Below are 23,677 nucleotides of genomic sequence, written 5' to 3' on the forward strand. Positions count from 1 at the left end.
ATTTGTGACCCTTATGGCTTACCGGACGGAGTTTCACGACCGGATTTTGAACTGCCAGCGGAATACCCGGACATGTATAATTACCTCATTAACTTTCCCTCACTGTTCAGTGGTGAAGCACTGCGTGCTTATAAATCTCTGGACAGTTATCTCTACAGAAATTCAGGATTTGTCAGCGACTCAGATGTGGCATCTTGTAAACAAGAATCCTCATTGGACGGGTAAGTCACTTAAGTATTGAGTATAGCACTGACCAGCCGATTATAGAATAGAATAAGGTAATTCCAGCTGTTATTCCAAATCGTCCGTCTTGTTTACATGGATCTGGCGTTGGAGAGATAGAGGCTTAGCAGTGATTTGAGTAGCTGTTTTCTGAGCTTAGTCAACAGGCCGGCTCTGCAGCCTCGCTTTCGCTTCTGCTCCCGGCGCCGCCTCCTTCGCTTTGCTTCCTATAACAATCCATGGAGACCCCGCTGGTCTCGCTATCTCGTCCGGAATGTTTGTTTTTTTTTTCTCGTTCGGAATGTTGTGCATGCGATGGAAATCGCTACAAACCGTCATTTTCTGCTGGAAACCAATGTCCAGTAAGTCCATACAGTTGTAGTGGATATTGAAGTCCGGTACAGACGAACAACACGCAAAAATACACACAAAAAACATAAAAAACGTGCACAGGTAGGGAGAGCTTGTAGCCGCAGCCGTTGTAGTAGAATTGTATATAGTAGGGTTTTCCAGAAGAAAAGGTAGAAGTAAAAGCAGAAGTAGAACCAGAAGTAGAAGTAGAAGGCGGAATATGGCGTTTGACCGACAAGATGGCGTCTGTCACAATCTGGATCGGCTGTGACGTCACATGCAAGTGCTCCATTCCATAATTGTGGGGCTTTGTAAGAAAAGGCTCTGTTCCCTGATGCAGCCTTCACTATATGTGGTACCAACAGATAGCCTGCACCTTTTGATCCAAGTAGGTGTGGCCAGAAGTTTGCTCAAGTACTGTGGCGCAAGACTATTCAGTGTTTGAAAGGTCAATAGTAGTATTTTATGATCAATACAAAATTTGACTGGGAGCCAATGCAATGTGGATAAGATAAGGATGATGTGGTCATATCTTCTAGTTCTAGTAAGGACTCTTGTTGCATTTTGAACTAACTGGAGCTTGTTTATGCACTTATTGGAACATCCAGTCAGTAAGGCATTACAAAATTCCAAACTAGAGGTAACAAAAGCATGAACTATGAACATCATGGAGTGACATTATATTTCTTATCGACATTTCTGAGATGAAAGAAAGCTATTTGCATAATGTTATCGATATGAGTTTAAAATGAAAGACTGGAGGTAATGATCACCCCGAGGTCTTTTACTGCTGCACATGAAGAAACAGAAAGGCAATCCAGATTACACAGTAATGTAATCAGAAAACCTACTTCTAGCTGCATATGGTCCTAGTACAAGTACTTCTGTCTTGTCAGAGTTAAGTCAAAGGAAGTTAATAAGAATCTAGTGTCTAATGTCCTTTATACATTCCTCAATTTTATTAAGGCCATCCTTAAAAAAAATCAGTTTCCTGTCCACCGGGTGAGCAAAAAAATTTTCAGTCGGGAGGGAGGGGGTATTTTTTATGGATGGATAAGAAATCGCAATGCTGTGTTTGGTTTTTCTTTCAGTACTTTTTTATTACAAAAGCAGACACATTTAATAAAATGACAGTTTAATCAACTGAAACTTGTACAAAAACTTTAAGTTAGCATTTTAAATGCTGACTGCAACATTTGCAAAACTTTTACAAAGGTACTTAAAATGTCTGACACACGGACTTTTTGTAGTTCTAAATCGACCGTTAGGCCTAGTTCGGATGAAATTACACTATTAAAATGATCACTGAATGATTTGTTTTTCTGAATCTTTAATATTTTGTTGTTCGCTAGAATACCATTTTGCGATTTCACACTTAAGCAAATGTTTGAAAACTCCGGATCTTCCTTCATAGTGGCTGCCATTTTTTTGTGCCGCCCAGCGCATGCGCAGAGCTGATTCAATTCTATATTCTGCGCAGAATGCAGGGCTTTCCACAAGCGCCGGCTGCCGGCCATACAGCCGACTACACAATTAAGTCCAGCCGGCTACATTAATGACTATTATTTTTGTAGCCCACAGGCTCGAAATATTAATTTTCGATTTTAATAAAATTAAATGTTTATCTAACGGACTGACAATAATGTCAAACTGAACCGCACTCATTTAAGTTGTGATTCGCGCTGTTTGTACCGATAATAACCACAAATTCCTCGCCGACTTCGTTGATCCAGGGAGAGTAACTCATCCGCGGCCCCGACATGCGGTGTGCGCGCGCGCACTCGGCGGAGGCAGTAGTATGTTGGAGGCGACATCGGAGGGAACAGAAGCAGACAGAACACTTATTTTGTCTCCGGTAAACCAGTCTTCTCTCGTTCAATTACGTGCTGGCATCAAAAGACACCGTTGGTTGTAAATGAAACCAAACTGAGTCGTTGGAGTGTATTTTCATACACAGATGGAGAAATGTTCGCTGAGTGTTTAATTGTGTAGCCACCATTGCAGACCGTTGTCGTTGTTAATTCATAGCATGCTCAGCTGCGTGAATGTGTCATGCACCGAAAATAAGAGATTTACAAGCCAGGAACGCCTCATGATGCAATACGCAAGAAAAGAAAGAAGATTTACTGCCATTTTACTTTGTATTTGAGTAAAGTGAATAAATAAATGGTCTGTGGAAAATACATTTAATCCTGGGAACCGCGTGCACAGGAGTTTATTTTGTGTTTACTCCCCCCTGGCTGGCTACTTATTTGTCATGGCTGGCTAGTATGAGCCTTAGTGGAAAGCCCTGGGAATGTGTAAATGTCAAGTTCAATTTTAGATTTACGAACCCGAAAAAAAATGTCGAAAAACCAACGTTAAAAAATAAATTTTAACCGCACAAACGGCACTCACCCGGCCGGTGGACCGGAAATAGAACATTTTTTAATAATGGCCTAAGTTGGTGTCTCTCATCTGGCTGTGCAGAAATATACAACTGTGTCATCTGCATAACAGTAGAAACTAGTACAATGCTGTGGCAGCGGGGGCGCGGTCAAGCGTCAGTCTGTGACCGGAGGGCGGAGTCAGGGAAGGTAGGTGGCAGAATCACTGCACCTGATGTTAATTAATGTGTTTGTGTGTCTTCCCCAGTGACCGCGCCCTATTATGGAGAGAGAGCGAGAGCAGAGGGAGCTCTCTCCCCAACCAGATGACTAATGCGTGTGGCTGAGTGTCTGGGAGAGTGTACGCTGAAACGTGTCACAATAAAAAAGAGTTTTGTGAACTCAGTTCTGGCCTGCCATCCTTCTGTGCTCCACCCACCCATACGAACTGTCACAAATGCTTATTAATAATATTACCCAGAAGTAACATATACAAAGAAAAAAGCAATGGACCTAAGACAGAACCTTGTGGAAAACCAAACTTTACCTTAGTATGCATAGAAAAAAAAAAAAATCACCATTTACATCAGCAAACTGATGATGTAAACTGAGGGGAGTAAGACATTCTAATTGCTGATCTGATAGTTATATTGTTAACTACAGGGTCATTTAAATTGCCTGGCCTTAAACTAGTAGTTTGTATTTCCATCCATCCATCCATGCATTATCCATAATCATTTATCTTGTGCAGGGTCGTGGGTAAGCTGGAGCCTATCCCAGCTGACTATGGGCAAGAGGTGGGGTATACCTTGGACAAGTTGCCAGATCATCACAGGACTGACACAGAGACAAACAACCATTCACACCTATGGTCAATTTAGAACCACCAACCTGCATGTCTTTGGACTGTGGGGCAAAATGGAGCACCTGGAGGAAATCCACGCAGACACGGGGAGAACATGCAAACTCCACAGAGAAAGGCCCCTGCTGGTCACTGGGCTTGAACCCAGAACCTTCTTGCTGTGAGGTGACAGTGCTAACCACGACACCACCGTGTTGCCAGTTTGAATGTTTTTTTTTCAGATATTTTCAATTTTGTCATTGAAAAAATTCATGATGTCATTGCTACTACATATTGCAGGTGTGCATGTGTCTATAGTGGTCTTTTCCCTAGTTAATTTTGTGACAGTATTAAATAAGAATCTAGGATTACTTTTTGCTATCCTCTATTAGGGTGGAGAGATACACTGATCTAGCGGCACTAAGAGCTTTTCAAGAGTATCCATGCTAATTAGAATACTACCAATTTTGTTTGACACCATTTCCATTCAAATTTTTGAGTGGTCCGTGCAAGTGCAATTGTTATACCAGGGTGCTAATTTTTTTCTCTCTAATCATTGAAGTGGAGCTACAATCATCTAAAGTATAGCACAATGTTGACTCTAAGCATTCAGCTGCCTGATCAAGTTCTGTGGGGTCTGACGGTGAGCCAATCAAAGTTGACAACTCGGGAAGACTATTCATGATGTCATTGCTACTACATATTGCAGGTGTGCACGTGTCTATAGTGGACCCTGTAGTTAACAATATCTGTATCAGATCAGCAATTAGAATGTTTTACTCCCCTCAGTTTACATCATCAGTTTGCTGATGTAAATGGTGATTTTTTTTTTCTATGCATACTAAGGTAAAGTTTGGTTTTCCACAAGGTTCTGTCTTAGGTCCATTGCTTTTTTCTTTGTATATGTTACTTCTGGGTAATATTATTCATAAGCATTTGTGACAGTTCAAGTGGTTGACATGAATGTACGGTTGACAGTAGCGTGGCAAGGTGGATATATTATTGCTGAAACATATTTTGAATGAGATAATGATCTGAGGTAACTTCAGACTGTGGAAGTGTAGAGATAATGAGATAAGATGAGTTTAATGTACTGTGTTTAACAGAAACATGGATTAAACCAAATGAGTATGTATGAAAATATATTTTCTATATTTAACCCGAATGTTAGAATTAAGTGTGACCACCATTATGGGTAGGTCCTATGACATTCTGATTAAACCCTACTGAACCTAGCATGGACATGGACATTGTTTTCAGAGGGTCTTCTGGGTTATCAAAGTGTCCAACAACTTTCCAACTTTCCAAAGTGTCCAACAAAGTCTCCAACAACTAAAGCTTTGTCTAAAGAAATAACCAGGTCTGAGATGAAATCCACAAATTCAGAAATAAACTCAGAATATGGCCCCGGGAGCCTGTAAATAATAAGTAACGGAATTGACTGGGTAGACTTATTTTTTTGTGGCTACATATGTTAGTTTGAAGAACTTCAAATGTATAGGTTTGTGTGTCACGCCTAGATAATCATTATAAATAACCACAACGTCTCCTCCTCTGCCAGTTAGGTGAGGCTGATATATATAATTGTATCCAGGAGGACTAGCTTCATTTAATGATACATACTCATTTGGTTTAATCCATGTTTCTGTTAAACACAGTACATTAAACTCATCTTATCTCATTATCTCTAGCCGCTTTATCCTGTCCTACAGGGTCGCAGGCAAGCTGGAGCCTATCCCAGCTGACTATGGGCGAAAGGCAGGGTACACCCTGGACAAGTTGCCAGGTCATCACAGGGCTGACACATAGACACAGACAACCATTCACACTCACATTCACACCTACGGTCAATTTAGAGTCACCAGTTAACCTAACCTGCATATCTTTGGACTGTGGGGGAAACCGGAGCACCTGGAGGAAACCCACGCGGACACGGGGAGAACACGCAAACTCCACACAGAAAGGCCCTCGCCGGCCGCTGGGCTCGAACCCAGAACCTTCTTGCTGTGAGGCGACAGCGCTAACCACTACACCACCGTGCCGCCCACATTAAACTCCTGATCAATAATAAGTTAATTAACAATTTGCGCTTTACACGCAAGAGATCTAATATTTAAAATAAAATGTCCTACCTTTAGATCAAAGGTGCTGGCAGTGGCTCTACAGTCAGTATGATCTAATTTTATATTAATTATAAACTATTATATTAGAACAAACTCTGAGTATTTCTACTTTTTTGTATAGCTTGGGAAATAGACACTATCTTGATATAGTGGAACCTAAGTAGAGGTCTGCGCGGGTCAGATTTTTCAGTCCCGCTCCCGCCCGCATTGTGCAGTCCCGCTCCCGCCCGCAAAGAATTATGATTTTCAGTCCCGCTCCCGCCCGCGCCTGCCATATTTTGTCCCGCTTCCGCCCGCAAATCCCGCATGATGCAGACGTTTGCGTTATTTCTCAGGAAAGTTCTTGTCTTGACACAGCGTGATGGTGCCCCGCCCCCTACTTTGAGTGGATTTGAGCATAAATATCTACAGCTCACGTTCGTTATTATTTATAGTGCTGTCAAGCGATTAAAATATTTAATCGCGATTAATGTCGCGACTGTCATAGTTAACTCGCGATTAATCGCAATTTAATCGCACATTTTTGTCACATGAAAAACCATTAGTAATTCTCTTATCAGCATAAAAAAGTGAATGGGCTTGCTTTGTACCAATGGGTTTTTTTTCATTGCAAAGCATAACACGTCTTGACACAGCCACCGCAAAGTGAAACCTAAGCCGAGCACTGTGAGTGAAGTGATCTACTACTTGAGTTAGTCTACAACTCTAATCAGAGAGACAGGTTACACAGTGACGGTAGGCTTGACATGCTTGATTATAATATAAAGTACACTATTATATTAACTTTAAGTTGTTTGTTGATAAATATTGCATTGAATCTGATCTTTACTGTTTCAGCTCACTTAACACATTTTGTACTTTTACACTTTCTGCCTGTTGATGCGTCGCGCTGTCCAATCAGAGGTGGCCAAATTTGCATATTACAGGAAGGGTTTCTGGGATAGCATTGAGTTTACAGTTCAGAGGGATCTGGCTTCTTTAGACGCTGTCTTCTTAAAACTGAATAATATTTAAAAAGAGCCAAATGAGCCAGTCTTTTGAACGGCTCTTTTCAAAGAATGGATCACAAAGATGCAGATCCCATCAAAGAGCCATAAATCCCATCTCTACTAGTGCGCCCAATGCGGATCCAATGAGTTTCACTTTCAGATAATCATCAATCTCGGAGTTTAAAGACTTCGATTCAGCACCCGTAGCACCGACCACCTCCCATTCCTCAAAGTCATGAAAAGTGGCCTGATGTACCTGATTTATGGCCGTTGTATGTCAGAACCTTTTGGCACTTATCACAGCAAGCAAAGGGCAGCTGATTTCCCTCCGCGTCGTACACGAGTGAGAATGATTTCCAAATGTCCAATTTCAGGACTCTTGACTTTTTAACGGTAAATGTACCTCTTTTTAAAGCAGCACTTACTGTTGAAGCACTGTGAGCTTCAGTAAAGGAGCTTTGCTCTTCTGCCATGATCGGAGATCTCAAACACGGAAGAGGAAAGGAATCGGAAACGTACGAGAGTTATTTATCCTCTCCTGGATCAGAATCAGAATTCTGATGACCAGCTCATCTAAGGTGTCATTGAGGCATCATGTTAGTGTGGGTCACTGGAGGCTGGGTGTGAACGGCGAGTCATTAGAGTGATCAAAGGATTGCCCGTTAGGGTGATCAATGGCAAATTTAAGATGCCATTCCTCACTCAATCTGGCCGGTGCCGTGTGGACGCCAGGCCTAAACAATAAGCAATTGTATCGGAGTCACCTGAATCCGTTGCCGTGTAGACAGGGCCTTAAAATGTTTTTATTAATGCCAAATAAAATATCCAGCACAAATTATATATGATAGACATAAATTAATAATTTATAAATTTTATTTTAAACACGTTTTTAGTTAGCGGGACTGCAGTTTATCACCGCTCCTGCCCGCGCCCACATATGTGCACTCCCGCTCCCGCCCGCGCCCGCATATGTGCACTCCCGGTCCCGCCCGCGCCCGCAATGAGCTTTCAAAATTTGTCCCGCACCGCACTGCTTTGCGGCGGGTCCCGCGAGTCCCGCGGGACTCCCGCGGGAGTGCAGGGCTCTAAACCTGAGTGACGACTCTGTGCAGACAGTCGTTTTAGCCTGTTCATCTGCTCCCTGGCCTTGGCTCTGGATTGTCATAAGTTAACTCAGCCTGTTCTGAGACTATGAGCTCTGAGAGTGGGATGAGAACCGTCCTGAGTGGGATGGCTATCGTCCCGCCCTAACAGGCCAGTCTTGCCCTCAAAATTACTCCAATTATCTATAAAGCCCACATTGTTTTCAGAGCACCAACTGGATAACCAGCAGTTCAGTGACCATAACCTGCTATAAGCTACATCGTCACACCACATCGGGATGGGGCTACAGCATCGGTGTAGGACTCCCTATGTGTGGGTGGAGCACAGAGGACGGCAGGACAGAGATCAGGTTCATGACTTGGCTTTATTGCCACACTTTTCAGTCTAACAATAATCAATCACGCACAGACACACACACAACCGGCGTCTGGTTTACGGATGAGCTCCTTCCGCTCTCCCTCCTCATATAGGGCGCGGTCACTGGGAAGACACACAAACACAGGTTAATTGCTCTCAGGTGTAGTGATTCTGCCACTTACCTTCCCTGACTCCGCCCTCCTGTCACAGACCGGCGCTTGACCACGCCCCCGCTGCCACATACCCCCAACGCCCGACTCAGGCCGGGCGGCTGTCCGGCCTGCAGCCAACTCCCCCCCCCCCCCCCCTTGACGGGAGAGGAAGTCCGCCACGACCATCTGCGCCCCCGGCCTGTGGACCACCTTGAAATTAAAGGGTTGGAGCGCCAGATACCAACGGGTGATCCGCGCGTTGGCATCTTTCATGCGGTGGAGCCACTGGAGGGGCGCGTGGTCCGAACAGAGGGTGAAAGGGCGCCCCAGCAGGTAGTACCGGAGGGTGAGAACCGCCCACTTGATGGCCAAACACTCTTTCTCTATTGTGCTGTAGCGCCCCTCACGCAATGACAGCTTCCTGCTGATATACAGGACCGGGCGGTCCTCCCCCTCCACCTCTTTGGGACAAAACCGTCCACAGCCCTCTGTCCGACGCATCGGTCTGCAACATAAAAGGGAGAGAAAAGTCAGGGGAGTGTAGAAGTGGCCCCCCACACAGTGCAGCCTTTACCTCTGAGAAAGCCCGCTGGCATTGCTCCGTCCACTGGACCGGATCTGGTGCCCCCTTTTTAGTGAGATCAGTCAGCGGGCTGGTGACGTCCGAATAGTTAGGTATAAACCTACAATAATAGCCAGCCAGCCCCAGGAACTGTCTCACCCCCTTTTTGGTCTTGGGCCTCGGGCAGGCCGCAATTGCTGCCGTCTTATTAATTTGGGGACGCACCTGCCCGTTGCCCAAGTGGAAGCCCAGATACCGTACTTCCACCCGCCCAATCGCACACTTCTTTGGGTTCGCTGTGAGCCCCACTCGCCTCAGCAACCTAAGGACGGCCCTCAGATGTTCGAGGTGCCGCTGCCAGTCATTACTATAGATGATGATGTCATCTAAATACGCGGCCGCATAAGTGGCGTGAGGGCGGAGGACTCTGTCCATCAGCCACTGAAACGTAGCGGGCGCCCCAAACAGCCCAAACGGAAGGGTGACGAATTGGTGTAAACCAAACGGTGTGGAAAAGGCCGTTTTTTCTCGGGATAGTGGAGTCAAGGGGATCTGCCAATATCCCTTCGTCAAATCCAGTGTCGAATAAAAGCGAGCAGTGCCACTCATCAATACGAGGCATTGGGTACGCGTCGAATTTAGACACCGCATTGACTTTTCTATAGTACACACAGAACCGGACCGACCCGTCGGCCTTGGGTACCAAGACCACCGGGCTGCTCCAGTCACTGTGGGACTCCTCGACGATGCCCATTTCGAGCATGGTCTGAAGTTCTTCCCGAACCACCTTTTTTTTGTGTTCGGGTAGCCTGTAAGGGCGGCTACACACTACCACCCCCGGGGGCGTCTCTATGTGGTGCTCTATGAGGTTAGTGCGACCGGGCAGGGGCGAGAACACATCCGAAAACTCGGTCTGCAACTGGGCGACCTCCGTGAGTTGGGTCGGGGAGAGGTGGTCTCCACAGGGGACTGGAGAGGTACGTGATGCCAATGTCCCTTTTTGAACCTCCGGCCCCAGCTCCGCCTTCTCCGGAACCACCGACACCAACGCCACAGGGACCTCCTCGTTCCAGAGTTTAAGCAGATTGAGGTGGTAAATCTGTAGCGCCCCACCCCTGTCTGTTCGCCTCACCTCATAGTCAACGTCCCCGACTCGCCGTGTGACCTCAAAGGGTCCTTGCCACTTGGCGATCAATTTGGAGCTCGACGTGGGCAACAGTACGAGTACTTTATCTCCCGGTGTGAACTCTCTAAAGGCGCGTACCCTTGTTGTACAGGCAGGCTTGCTGTTCCTGGGCCTGCCGCAAATTCTCCTGAGTTAGGTGGGTGAGCGTGTGGAGTTTTGCGCGCAGGTCCATAACGTACTGAATTTCGTTCTTACTTTGTGAAGGTCCCTCCTCCCAATTTTCCCGCAGCACGTCCAGGATGTCGCGCGGCTCACGCCCATATAATAATTCGAACGGGGAGAACCCCGTGGAGGCTTGGGGGACCTCTCGCACTGAGAACAGCAAGGGTTCGAGCCACTTATCCCAATTACGTGCGTCCTCACTTACGAATTTCTTAATATTTTTGAGGGTGCGGTTGAACCGTTCCACTAAACCGTCCGTTTGTGGGTGATATACGCTGGTGCGGATCGGCTTAATCCCCAATAACCCATACAGTTCGCGCAGTGTTCGTGACATAAACGTAGTGCCTTGATCAGTCAGAATCTCTTTCGGGATTCCAACTCGGGAGATGACACGGAAGAGTGCCTCTGCAATACTGCGTGCTGAGATATTGCGCAGAGGCACTGCTTCCGGGTATCGCGTTGCATAGTCCACCAGAACTAATATAAAGCGGTACCCTCGTGCTGACCGATCTAATGGCCCGACGAGATCCATCCCAATTCTCTCAAACGGGGTCTCGATTAACGGTAGAGGGCGCAAAGGCGCTTTTGGAATGGCCGCTGGATTTACTAACTGGCATTCGCGGCATGCCGTACACCACCTACGGACATCACCGCGAATCCCCGGCCAATAGAATCGGGCCATTATTCGGGCTAGTGTTTTATCCTGCCCTAAGTGTCCAGCCATGGGATTAAAGTGAGCCGCCTAGAATACCAATTCCCGGCGGCTCTTTGGAATCAAAAGCTGCGTGACTTGCTCTTTAGTTTGAGTGTCCTGCGTCACTCGGTATAATCTATCCTTCATAATCGCGAAGTAGGGGAAGGACGGGGTGGCGTTCGGCGGGAGTGTTTGACCATTGATTACTCTCACTTGGTCAAACGCATGCCGCAAAGTCTCGTCTCGCGACTGCTCTAATGGGAAATCCGCGAGGGATTCCTCAATAGAGAGAGGAGGAGCCAGCGGCTCCTCACTCTGATGCGGAGATGACGTAGACGGCTCTGTGACAGCTGCTCCCGCCAAAGCGACACCAGGACCTCCCCCTGTCAAATGGCAGGACCCACTCTCTACTAGGCGCGTCATTAAACCCCGAAATCCCGGCCAATCAGTCCCCAAAATTAAAGAGTGGGTAAGGCGAGGATTAACCGCCGCCTTCACTATAAATTTTTCCCCTCTGAAAATAATGTGGACCGACACCAAAGGGTAGCGGTGAACATCCCCGTGCACACACAACACCTTCACCCCTTGTGCTCCCCCCAATGCCTCGTTTTGAACCAGGCTTTGGCGAATTGAGGTCTGATTACAACCAGAATCCACCAACGCCTGATATGTAGCCCCTTGGATACTCACCGGTATGCGATACGCTCCGGCCCGATCGAGGGCGGCCTCTGGCGCGTTGGGGATCCGAACCACCACGCCCACTTCCATTGCTGTGCACTGCTATTGAAGGTGGCCCGGTTCCCCGCAGCGCCAGCAAACCGGCCCGGGCTTTCCCTCTGCACCGGTGATTTGGGGCTCACTCACCTGAGGTGGTGGAGAGACAGACACAGAAGGGAGAAACGGGAGGGCACCGCGGGTGCGGCGGGCCGGCTGGGGTGGTGCCGGCCCCCGCCTCCGCGGTGGGGGAATGGGACGAGGACGGGACACAGGAGGAGGGGGAGAGAGAGAGAGAGAGAAGAGGAGAGAAGAGAAGATGTCATCTGCTGTCCTGCCGCTGGGACAGCCGCCAGATGATCCTCCGCCAGCTCGACTGCCTGATCCAGCGACACCGGGCGGTGGCACTGGACCCACTCCGCGGTTCCTGCTGGTAAGCGGGCGATAAACTGTTCCAGTACCACCTGGTCGACGATTCCCTCGGCGTCGCGATCGTCGGCCCTCAGCCACCGCCAGCAGGCGTCCCGGAGCTGCTGGCCAAACGCGAACGGCCGGCCGACTTCCTCCAGTTGCAGTGCGCGGAAGCGCTGGCGCTGTTGTTCCGGTGTGCGCCCCACGCGCTGGAGGACGGCCCGGCGGAGGTCTGCGTAGGCCAGCCGGTGGTCGGTGGGGAGGCTGTAGCGCGGCCAGCTGTGCCTCTCCCGTGAGCAGGGGGAGGAGGCGCGCCGCGCGCTGCTCCATCGGCCACCCCGAGGCTTCGGCGACCTGTTCAAACAACGTGAGGAACACCTCGGGGTCGTCCTGCGGGCCCATCTTGGTGACAGTGAGGGGAGACGGGCCTGCGGCCGGAGCGCTGGTGGGCCCCGTCGACGCAAGGAGATGCCGGAACGCCTTGCGATCTTCCTGCTGGGCCAGCACCAGGGCTTCGAAGCGCCGCTCTTGTTCCTTTCGGAGTGTGATGAGCGCCTGGTGCTGGCTTTGCTGAGCCGTGGCGAGGGCGTGGACCAGGTCGGCGAACGGGGAGGATTCCATGGGGCTGCTGGGTTGTTGCTCCACTTTTCCGGGTTTCGGCACCACTGTAGGACTCCCTATGTGTGGGTGGAGCACAGAGGACGGCAGGACAGAGATCAGGTTTATGACTTGGCTTTATTGCCACGCTTTTCAATCTAACAATAATCAATCACACACAGACACACACACAACTGGCGTCTGGTTCAGGGATGAGCTCCTTCCGCTCTCGCTCTCCCTCCTCATATAGGGTGCGGTCACTGGGAAGACACACAAACACAGGTTAATTGCTCTCAGGTGTAGTGATTCTGCCACTTACCTTCCCTGACTCCGCCCTCCTGTCACAGACCGGCGCTTGACCACGCCCCCACTGCCACAATCGGACATCACCTTTGCTAATTTAAACACCTCTACAAAGTTACTGAGTAATCTCAGACTGATGAAGGCATATATCATTATATATATACATGGATAACTATTTCTGAGAACCTCTGCTTGCCTAGGACCCTAAGGTTACCTGCCGTGTCTGGTGCCCTGGCTCCCAGCATACCAACTAAAGCTGCTGGTGCCCCTAAAGGTCTAGCTAATTTCACATGCCGCAAGATAGAATCTCCTATAACCAGAGCTCTTTCAGGTTTCTCAGCGGGTGCTTCACTGAAGAGAGCAAACCTGTTAGACATGTGAAGCAGAGAGGAGAGGTGCTCCCGTGGGTGAGCCTCAGCGGTAGTTTTAGCTCTATGATTATGCCGCCGAATCATCACCCATTCGCCCTGTTGTGAGGGCTCTAATGCTGGAGTGGGGAATTGCTAACTCCACTTAGGGCATCCAGACTTTCCCCTACAGAAACTATTCTGCTCTCATTCTCACTAACCCTCTCTCAAGTCTGGATGCCCACCTCTAAACCTGCAATCTTCTCTGTCAAAGAGAGAATTACACTTATCACAAATGATGGAGGAAGAATGACTAAACATCCTGCACTCAGCACACTGAACAAGCTGAATGTGTGCCATGATGAATGGCTTACATACCTTAATTGAACATCTGTTGATATTAAGGCATATCCGATGTGGATGGCTTTTGATTTCTGTCTTTGCATGAGCAGGAAAAAACTTCCAGTCTTCAGCATTCTCAGAAAAAAATTTTAAATGTGAAAAAAGGGAATGTAGAAACAAAAATGAAAAAAGATAGTGGAAAATTATTTGTAGAAAAGATGAAAAAATATATAGATATAGATTAGATTATAGATTTGATTAGATGTACACTTTAGATATAGATCTATAGAAAATCTAGTCACTAACGTTAACGTGTTAGACTAGATGTAATCTAACATTAATATCCTGGATGAAGATTAATGATCAATTAACGCTATTAGTATTACCGGTACTATTATTAGTAGCATTAACTAATGCTAGACTGTCATGTTAATGGCGATAGACAAATGCAAGTGCTGAAAGAGTATTGAAAAGCACGCTGGCAAACAGTTCCAAAATGTCCTTTGATCACTCAGAGCAAAAATGCGCATGTACAAGAGTGACAGTTCCAGGCACACCAAGCACAAACTCATGTGGATGTGACATTATGAAGCACTGTATTAAACTGGTTAACTAAGAAGTTTCAAATTTGCTTACTTTATTTTACAAAAGTAATCTACCTTGCATAGTTGCCCAGTATGGCTAATTTTATATGATAGATTCTTTGTCTATAGTGATGCACACAAAATTGCCCTACACAGCAAATTCAGAAGTGTTAAATTTTGGGTGTTAGTGAAATTTGAGCAAAAGTAGAGTTAATTTTACTCTGATAAGAGTTAAATCCATTATATTTGACTTCAGTTGATAAGTAGTTGGTGTCAAAATCGGGTGTAAAAACAAAGCGTCACTAAATCAAACTTGTCAGTGTAATTGTATAAATACTAACTCTGAAATTCTAACTCTCAACTACGATCCTGGGTTTTACACTTGAAGTGTTCATGTCACCCCGCCCACTGCATAGACACACATCGATTGGCTAAAGCCAGAAGATCTATGCGCGCTTCACCGACTGCTCCATGAGGGACCATGCTAATGACCTGCGTTTATTTTGATGAACACTTTCATGCATACTGTATACAGGAACAAAGTAATGAACATGCTTTGATTTTTGTTGACCAGTTGACTTACTTTAGACCATTTCAGAAGCAATATTCTAATGAGAGTGAAATTGTTCCATATTGTTACATTTTTTAATGTGACTTCATTTTTTTGGGGTGCAAATGTTTAAAATAAATGTTTAATTGTAAAAACACAAAATATGTCCAACTTTATTTCAGCAAACTTTAATTTGAAAATCATTTCCAGGAAGAGCTGTATTTACACCTTTTAAGTGTTATGGGGCTAACACTTTTATAGTCAACAAATGATCCTCTGAGAGAGTTCATGTCTAACACTACATATCAGGCTACATCCACACGACAACGGCAACGAGATGTTATTTTAAAAAAATATCGCGTCCACATGGGCAACGATCAGTAAAATATCAGGTCCATATGGCAACGCAACGCTTGCTGAAAATGATGCAATACACATGCCACACCTCTAGGGGCGCTGTAAGATGGTCCCTTCGGAGACACCAGAACAATAGAAGAAGTAAGGACGCATGCGCATAAACTATTATGCGCGAGACTTCATATTAGCCACAAAGTCCGAAAAATCTGTTTGTAAAATTACATTATAATGACCAAATACAATGAAAAGTATTTTTCCAGTCTCACCTGTGAAAGGTAATCCCATGTGATCTCATTTGGACGGTAAACCTGTTGGTACAGTTAAACGCAGCACATGAATGAGGCATCTTTAGTCTCCGCTTTGACCCATCCAATACGGCGGAGAGGATGACGTATGATTCTACGCGGAAGGCGGCGTCTTTAAAGGTCCGGAATAAATTGAATGCTACACGTTGATGGATTAATTTGTTCTTCTATGCCCTTTTTGAGGAATGTATTGTAGGACCTAAACCAACATCTGAAGAGGTGAGATCGCTCCTTTTTTCCCTATTTTTGCTGGAGGGATTGACTCTGCCCTAAGGGCTATTCTCTCTCTCTCTCTCTCTCTCTCTCTCTCACTTTGCACCATTACACAATAAATATTCACAGTGAAAATATTTTGTAAGCACGTTTCATGAACCAAGTTATAGGATTTGTTGACAACTCGCATCGAGTTCGTTACACTTCTACCCGGCGTGAAGCACTGACAGTCATGTGGTTGTGACGTCATCATAAACAAATCCGTTCTACTCATCCAGACGACTTCGCAACGGCAACGTTGCCAGATCTTTCCACTCTGGAACCCGTTCTCAAAAGATTGCGTTGTGGGGCACCCAAAACGCCGGTGCCGTGTGGACGACAGGCCGAAACGATAAATAATTGTATCGGATTCACCTGAATCCATTGCCGTGTGGACAGGGCCTCAGTGTTGAGAAAAATTAACACTGGATATTGTTAATAAGTGTTAACTTTTAACTCCAAAAAGAGTGAAAAATGACACCAAATTAGTGTTAAGGTACCAACACTGCAAAAAGAGTTAAATTAACACTCATGGGGTGGACCCATATAGACACTTTAAAAGTGTTGAAATTAAATCTGACAGTGTTAATTTGGGTATGCGGATTTTGCTGTGTAGATGCATGAAAAATTGCCCACAGTAATCACTGGCACCCTACCTTCTTGGAAACCTAGCTGTAACACTGTAATGTGTTATTTATGGAATTTCTATGTAAAAGTATAAAATACACTAGAAGGGCACTCTGTAGAGTGCATACCTGTACCAAGCCACATATGTGGAATCTTCAAAATCTAAATCAAGTGTTCCTTGCCCCATGGCTCACCTTTCCTCAAAATGTCATCGAAATCCTTTCACTATTTTTTTTATTTACTTTGAGAACAGACAAATAAACAGAGGCAAAATCATAACCTCCACCAACTTTGTTGGTGGAGGTAAAAAATTGCAATGTGATTACTAAGTATAATACTATGTATGATTTTTGCAGTGGAAATGTATACAACCAGAGAGCATGTATTAAATTTGCAGAAGCCTGTTTTGTCTAGTTGAAGACAAAATTATATGTCGTAATAACGAGAATGTTTATCTAAAATGTGCCTTAGAGCAAAATAATTTATTCACACACCTTATTAACAAATTGCACACTCAAGTCTGTACTCTTTCATTCATTCATAAGGTATTCTGAACAGTTTTTCAACCCACCTCATTGCTTTTAGTCAGTGTTATATTTCAGGTTCGAGTTCAGTTTAATCTACTGGGAGTCTTTGAATTCTGCACTCTCTGAAGCAATTGAGAAGAATTAGTATAAATCATCATTGAAGTACTGTTTCCCAAAACACCGTCCACCCACCCACACATACCCCCCTACCCATACATACCCCCCCCAGTTATAAAGAATGATGTCACATTCTACAATCACACAAAACATGCCCACTAACTCAATGTATTCCATTGCACATGCAAATTAGCATTTGTCAATTAGGATCTTAATACATCAAAGCCTGTGTGTTTAGTTAGCTTGTAATATTCCAGGATATACTGTAAACATGGGCGTAACCACCTTAGGCACTGGGGGGGGACATGTCCCCCCCCAATATTGGGAAAGTACCAATCTGTCCCCCCCAATATTTGGCGTATTAAATCAATATGAGACAAATAATATGCCATCCTGAATCATGGCTATATAATGAATCCTTCACTTGTTATGTCCGATTTACTTTCAATTTAGGAAGCACAGAGAAACAAACAAACAAACAAAAAAACTTTGTGACCACCCCCTATAATTGTGCACTTGGGTCAGCCCATGACGCCGTAGTGCGGCTTAGTTGGTTTGAAAATCCACTCAGTCGGTTTGAAAATCCACTCAGTCGGACTGTCAGGTAGGCTGCTGGTGGACACATTCAAATGGCGGTAGCCGCAAAGAAAAGGAAGGACCAACGGGCTGACATTCGCCTTTTTTTCCAGACGAGTCACAGACATGATGAGTCTGTCACAGAGAGTCACAGGCATGATGGAAGAAGGGAACAGACAGAGACCTGCTCTGAAGATGAACTGGTAAAGAGCATTGTATTACGAGTCCTTAAAACAACTTTACATTATTTTTAACCTCATCATAGGCTGCATGTCATCAGTAGGCTAGTAATAAGAGCATACTATGCTTTAATTAAATGTAAATAAATTAAATAAAATCATCATTTTGGTCAGTCATAATTATCATTTTGGTCAGTCATAATTATCATTTTGGTCAGTCCCTCTATAAGAGGGATTTCACTGACGTCACCCGAAACCGGAAGTAAACAGACCCTGCGCCATATTGGAAGACCAACAAACTCGTGATTGGGGGAAATAACGGCAGCAGTATGTGAACCCACGAGAATAAAGTGGAGTGGCAAACGACTTAAACAAACAAATCTGAGCTGTTTTATTTATGATTTATTGGCCCGACTTGAAAGAAACCTGTGTGAGACTTGGCAAAAAACTGTGGATATAATGGATAAGTCTGTGCATGATCTGTGGACACTTTGAGGTAAGCAAACGCAAGAAATTCAGATTTAAAACATGCTAAATTGGCCCCAAGTTGATAACTGTATGAGGAGCAAGCCTCCCAGACTTCTACAATTTAATAATAATAATAATAATAATAATAATTTAGGATGGTTTGGGGCTTGCTCTCCCTCCTATTATATAAATAAAGCATAGTTGTTGTGTAGGCATATATCATAAATACATATGTATAATTTGGATAAATTAACCTAAATTATGGATACCTTAATAGGAACAAAAAGTATTAATTTTTCAACTGAAAAGATATATTATTAAAAGATAAATATCAACAAGATTACCTTGGCCATAACTATGTGTAGGTTATTCTTAACAGCTGTAATATCATGAACCAAGCCACTAACAACATAATTGTAAGCCTGTAGCCCTTTGTAGGCCTTCAAGTCATCAGCAGTGTAGGCACTGGGTGTAAACAACAAATAGTTTACAATGTCTGGGTAGCAAACAGATGGCAGAATTGGTGTCAGGTCCTCCTTATGTTTCCATTCTCCCTTGCCCCGAGTCTTATCATATGGGTCAAACCCATCAATCACAGCGAGTTTCTCCACATACCGTGCCCTTTCTGCAGCTGGTAATGTACTCACATAACCAGAATTATCAGCCATCGTGTCACTTCACTCTCACTCGTAGTTTGTTTTATATTGTATGTATGTATGTACGTGAGGTCTTCCAATATGGCGCCCTAACAAAATCTCGTGGTACGGTGACGTCACGCGGTAGCCCTCTATTCTTGAACGTCTCCATATTTTTGGGCCATTTATTTAGATAAAGTCAATATATTTTCTACAAAGTTCTATGTTGTTTTGACCTATTAACCAGGGTAATGCTCCTTTCTATTGCTTTGGTAGCCATTTTTTTGTAGCAATTTGGCATTTCTGCATTTGTTTGAAATGTGTGTGTGTGTGTGTGTGTGTGTGTGTGTGTGTGTGTGTGTGTGTGTGTGTGACTAGCTCTGGTGTGACAGATTTTCATGCAATGTTTTACATGTTTTTTGTATGTTGTATTGCATTACATGTTTTGCAGTTGCACATTCTGTTGTTTTGTGTTTTGCCTGATACACAATAAAAAAACAAGATATAAATGTTAACATGTTCATTGGTAATTGTATTCATCAAAACAATGTTCTAGATAAGCACATCTAAAAAATAGGCCCATATGAAAATTGTGCGAAATGCACTTAAAAATATTTTGGGAAGGGCTCAAATTTGGACCCCCCCCCCAATATTTATACCATGGTTACGCCCTTGACTGTAAAGATGCATTTTAGTTGCATAACTGCGATTCAAACATCAGTGCAGAACTGATTTGCCCTAAGACTTCAACAAGTTTGAGGTATTTCAATATTTGAGGAGGTTCACAGCCAGTAAAGCTTTCAAAGCCTTTTTGCGAATGAACTCATCTCTCCAGCACACTGGTATCAACACACACACACGGAGTGACCACAGCAGCACAGAAGCAGCTTTGTGGAGCCTCTGGTGTACCAGAACAGAACAAAGCACCCTGTGTGTGAAGCATCCCAACAGCTGGGACACACAGAAAACTTTCGGACACGCTTAACCACCACGGGACATTTTCATTGTTTCTGCACCACTGTGTCTTTCTTTACCTTCTTTGTCTCGGCTTTTTTCCTCTGTATCTGCGTTTACTTTCATCATCCTGTCTTCTCTACTACAGTCACTGTTTCAGAGGTTTGGATGCTTAATCAGAAAAACAAGGGAAAGGCTTATCAGCCATCAAAAGCCACTGCAAAAAAAGCAGCCTGAATTTGTTGGTTTAGATCAACAGAGAACCAAGGAATGCAAACTTTGTACTTCACCAGCAGAAACTACTGAAGGGAAATCTGACTGACTCTATAAGCATATTTTTAGTTAACATATTCGCATAGGTTTGTTGATTCTCACATGCCACTTTTCATGACCTTACAAAATCATAGACAACACCTTACGTGTGGCATTGAGATTTCTGAATTATATGAATACGCTTTATATTCCTGTATGTTGTGTGTGCATCCATCCATGCCCTCTCTCTATCACTCTAAGCTGTCTTGGGTGTCATGTGATATTCTGGATCCCACCAAGAGACACAACAGCTGCAGCAGTGCCAAGGGCATCGTAACTAACTGATTACCACAGCTGGCTTTCTCTCTATAAAATCTGCTCATAGGATGAGAAATCTTTTTAATGTTCTCTTTTCTTGTCCCATCACCATCAGGGTTCCATATAGGCATGCACCAGACATGAGTATTGGTATGCTTAATCAGAAAAACAAGACTAATGCTGACTTGAGATGTTCAGGATTACTTCAAATTTCTATGCACATGAACACCATTTTGGTGAAAAAAAGGGGTTTTCTTGGCTGTTTTGCCAGAATTCTGGTTAGAAATTGAATGGAAATCGCTTACAATCATATTAAATATGCATGGCAAATTGAGAAAACGTCAAAAACCTCACCAAATTTAGGGGTTTTATTGCGATTTATCCATATCTTTCATCAAAGATCATGTTGGGCAAGGAACCAATTTAACAGTCATTTATAACCTTGCTACCTCTATCTAACCACTGCATGAGTTTCATCCAGGTTCTCAATTTTCCTCCCACCTTCCAAAAACATACCTGTAGATGGATTGGCTAAAGCCTGTGCAATTCCAGTGGTCTTTTTATGGATTATTTCTTGTCATTTCTTGGGTGGCACGGTGGTGTAGTGTTTAGCATTGTCACCTCACAGCAAGAAGGTTCTGGGGTCAAGCCTAGCAGCCAACAGGGGCCTTTCTGTTACCCCTTTTCCACCAAATCAGTTCCAGGGCTGGTTCGGGGCCGGTGCTGGTTCACAACTCGTTCAACTTGCGAGCCAGCTGAGAACCAGTTTGCTTTTCCATAGCTCGCGGTGCTAAGGGAAGACACGTCATTACGTCACTGTATACGTCAGTTACGTCGCTACGTTTGCATAAACCTTGGCACGAATATCGAAGCAAAAACAACACGGAAGAAGCAGCAGCAGCAACAACAATAATAATAATGGATGACTTCGCGTTTGTACAGCTGCTGCTTAAAAATGGCAATCTTTCGCGGTCTTGTTATTGGTCTTAACAACTCCGCCCCCCCCGCTGACGTAAGCGGTTCTTTCCTCTGGCCCAGCAGAGAGTTGGTGCTAGCCTGGAACCGTTTTTTCTGGCCCCAGAGCCAGTTCTTTGTCAGTGGAAACAGAAAAGCCGGTTCCAAACTAAGCACTGGCCCCGAACCAGCCCTGGAACTGCTTTGGTGGAAAAGGGGCATGTGTGGAGTTCAAATGTTCTCCCTGTGTCTATGTGGGTTTCCTCTGGGTACTCTGGTTTTCTCTACAGTTCAAAGATGTGGTTAGGTTAAAATGTGGCGGCCTTGGGCTGAAATGCTCCCCAAGCACTATAGCATGGCTGCCTACTGCTCTGGGTATGTGTGTGCTCTCACTGTTCACGTGTGTGTGCATGTGTGTGTTCACTGCTTCACATGGGTTAAATGGAGAGGAATTTCACTGTGCTTAAGTGTACGTGTGATAAATAAAGTTGTTGTTCTTCTTCTATATCGTAGACAGAATTCTATGACAGACTGTGCCATAACATATGTTCTTCATGTCAGATTAAATGATGAAGTTAGCTACTATGTTCTGCCATACTGGGTGCGCAGCAACGTGGCAGAGGTTTGTAGTTCTTCGACTGATGTTGAGTATACACCTGGAAGCTGTTAGCTACATACACGCCAGTTACACACCAGGAAGCATCTATTAATTCATCGTCTATTTCCTATAAATACCATATATTTTCCTTGTTTCGGCATTACCACTACCGTACTTATAGCTTTCCTGTGTGTTTTGTGTCTTCTGATTGGTGGATTTGAGAGGAGTGTCGCAGTCTCTCTAAATTGGGTGTTTCGCAAGATGACCTATCTCAAATCCCATCCATAGATTAGCCTACACTGTGTGTGTCTATGATCATGATCGAGTTAACAAACCTCACATGTAAACAAACTTTGCTACTGGAAAGTTAATATTCCTGTGCACGTATGCTTGATTCTACCACTGATACGCAGTATAATACACAAATGCATGGACTGTAAATCTGAGTGTTTAGATTGATTTGCTTTAGATGTGCTCACATCTGTATTAGTATGTTGATACAGTTTTGGTAAGACTCATACACTCTCAGAAAGAAAGGTACCAAACTTTACAATTTTCCTTGCTGTTGGGGTGGTCAAATCTTTTATACTTTGTATACTACTGTATGTTTTACCTGGAAAGCCTTCAAAATAATTTATAGCATATAACCTGGTACACCATATGCATTTCTGAGGTAAAAATACAAACTAAAGATATAAAACATGTAATACTAATGACACTGCCTCAGCAACAAGGTCTGATACCTTCATTTCTAGTGGTACAAAAATTTTCCTTCAAATTCTCATCACCCAGATTTGCTGTGTTTCTCCTCTAAGCTTTTCACAGTCTCAGGTTTCACATTCACAGAAAGGGATTCCCAATGGTTTGCCGCCCTTCCCCCTTAAAACGGAAAAAAAAAAATCATGTCAACCATTCTACTTGCACAAAAGAAACTAAATTATATGCACAATCCTGTCCTACTTAGAGATACTAAAAAAATGTACATATTTGAAGATAAAGCAATCATTGTCGCTTATCCAACACCTCAAAGGCAAAATATTTGGGATGCTTGCACTAATGAGATGCTTGTTTTCATTTGTCAAACTGACATTTTGGTGTGAGTTAAGTCAGTGTTTGGATGGAAAACAGACAGAGAGTAAGAAAAGGGGATCCTGGCATTCCACACACACGCGCGCACATAGCGAGAGAGAGAGAGAAAGAGCTTGGCGGATGTGGGGAAATGTTCCTCCCTCTGCATTGTAAGACATCCTTGGTTAATTGAACTCTGAGAGAATAATAATAATAATAATAACAACAACAACAACAACAACAGATATCCCAACCTGCAATAAGTCATTTCAGGGAGGCAAGCCCCAAGGCTACCCACATTCGTCGTACGAAAGAATGAACAGGACATGTTGTCACAACAGAAACCAATAGATAGGCCTATATGTAGAAAATGTAAAAAAAAAAATCAATCAATCAATAACAAAAATGTTAGAAATATATACCATTTGTGTAAACTGCTTATTAGTACTATCACCCCCTATGTGTGTGTGTGTGTGTGTGTGTGTGTGTGTTGAGAGAGAGAGAAATGCATGTCCTATCAAAATTGTATTGAT

General features: G+C 44.3%; 1 protein-coding gene across 2 annotated transcripts in view; it reads right to left on the reverse strand.

Annotated features, from left to right (window-relative positions):
• Positions 1-23,677, reverse strand: part of wasf1 (WASP family member 1) — a 303,562-nt gene that overhangs the window by 279,049 nt on the left and 836 nt on the right. The window lies entirely within an intron of this gene.

This window comes from Neoarius graeffei, chromosome 2, assembly GCF_027579695.1.
Source record: "Neoarius graeffei isolate fNeoGra1 chromosome 2, fNeoGra1.pri, whole genome shotgun sequence".
Lineage (NCBI taxonomy): Eukaryota > Metazoa > Chordata > Actinopteri > Siluriformes > Ariidae > Neoarius > Neoarius graeffei.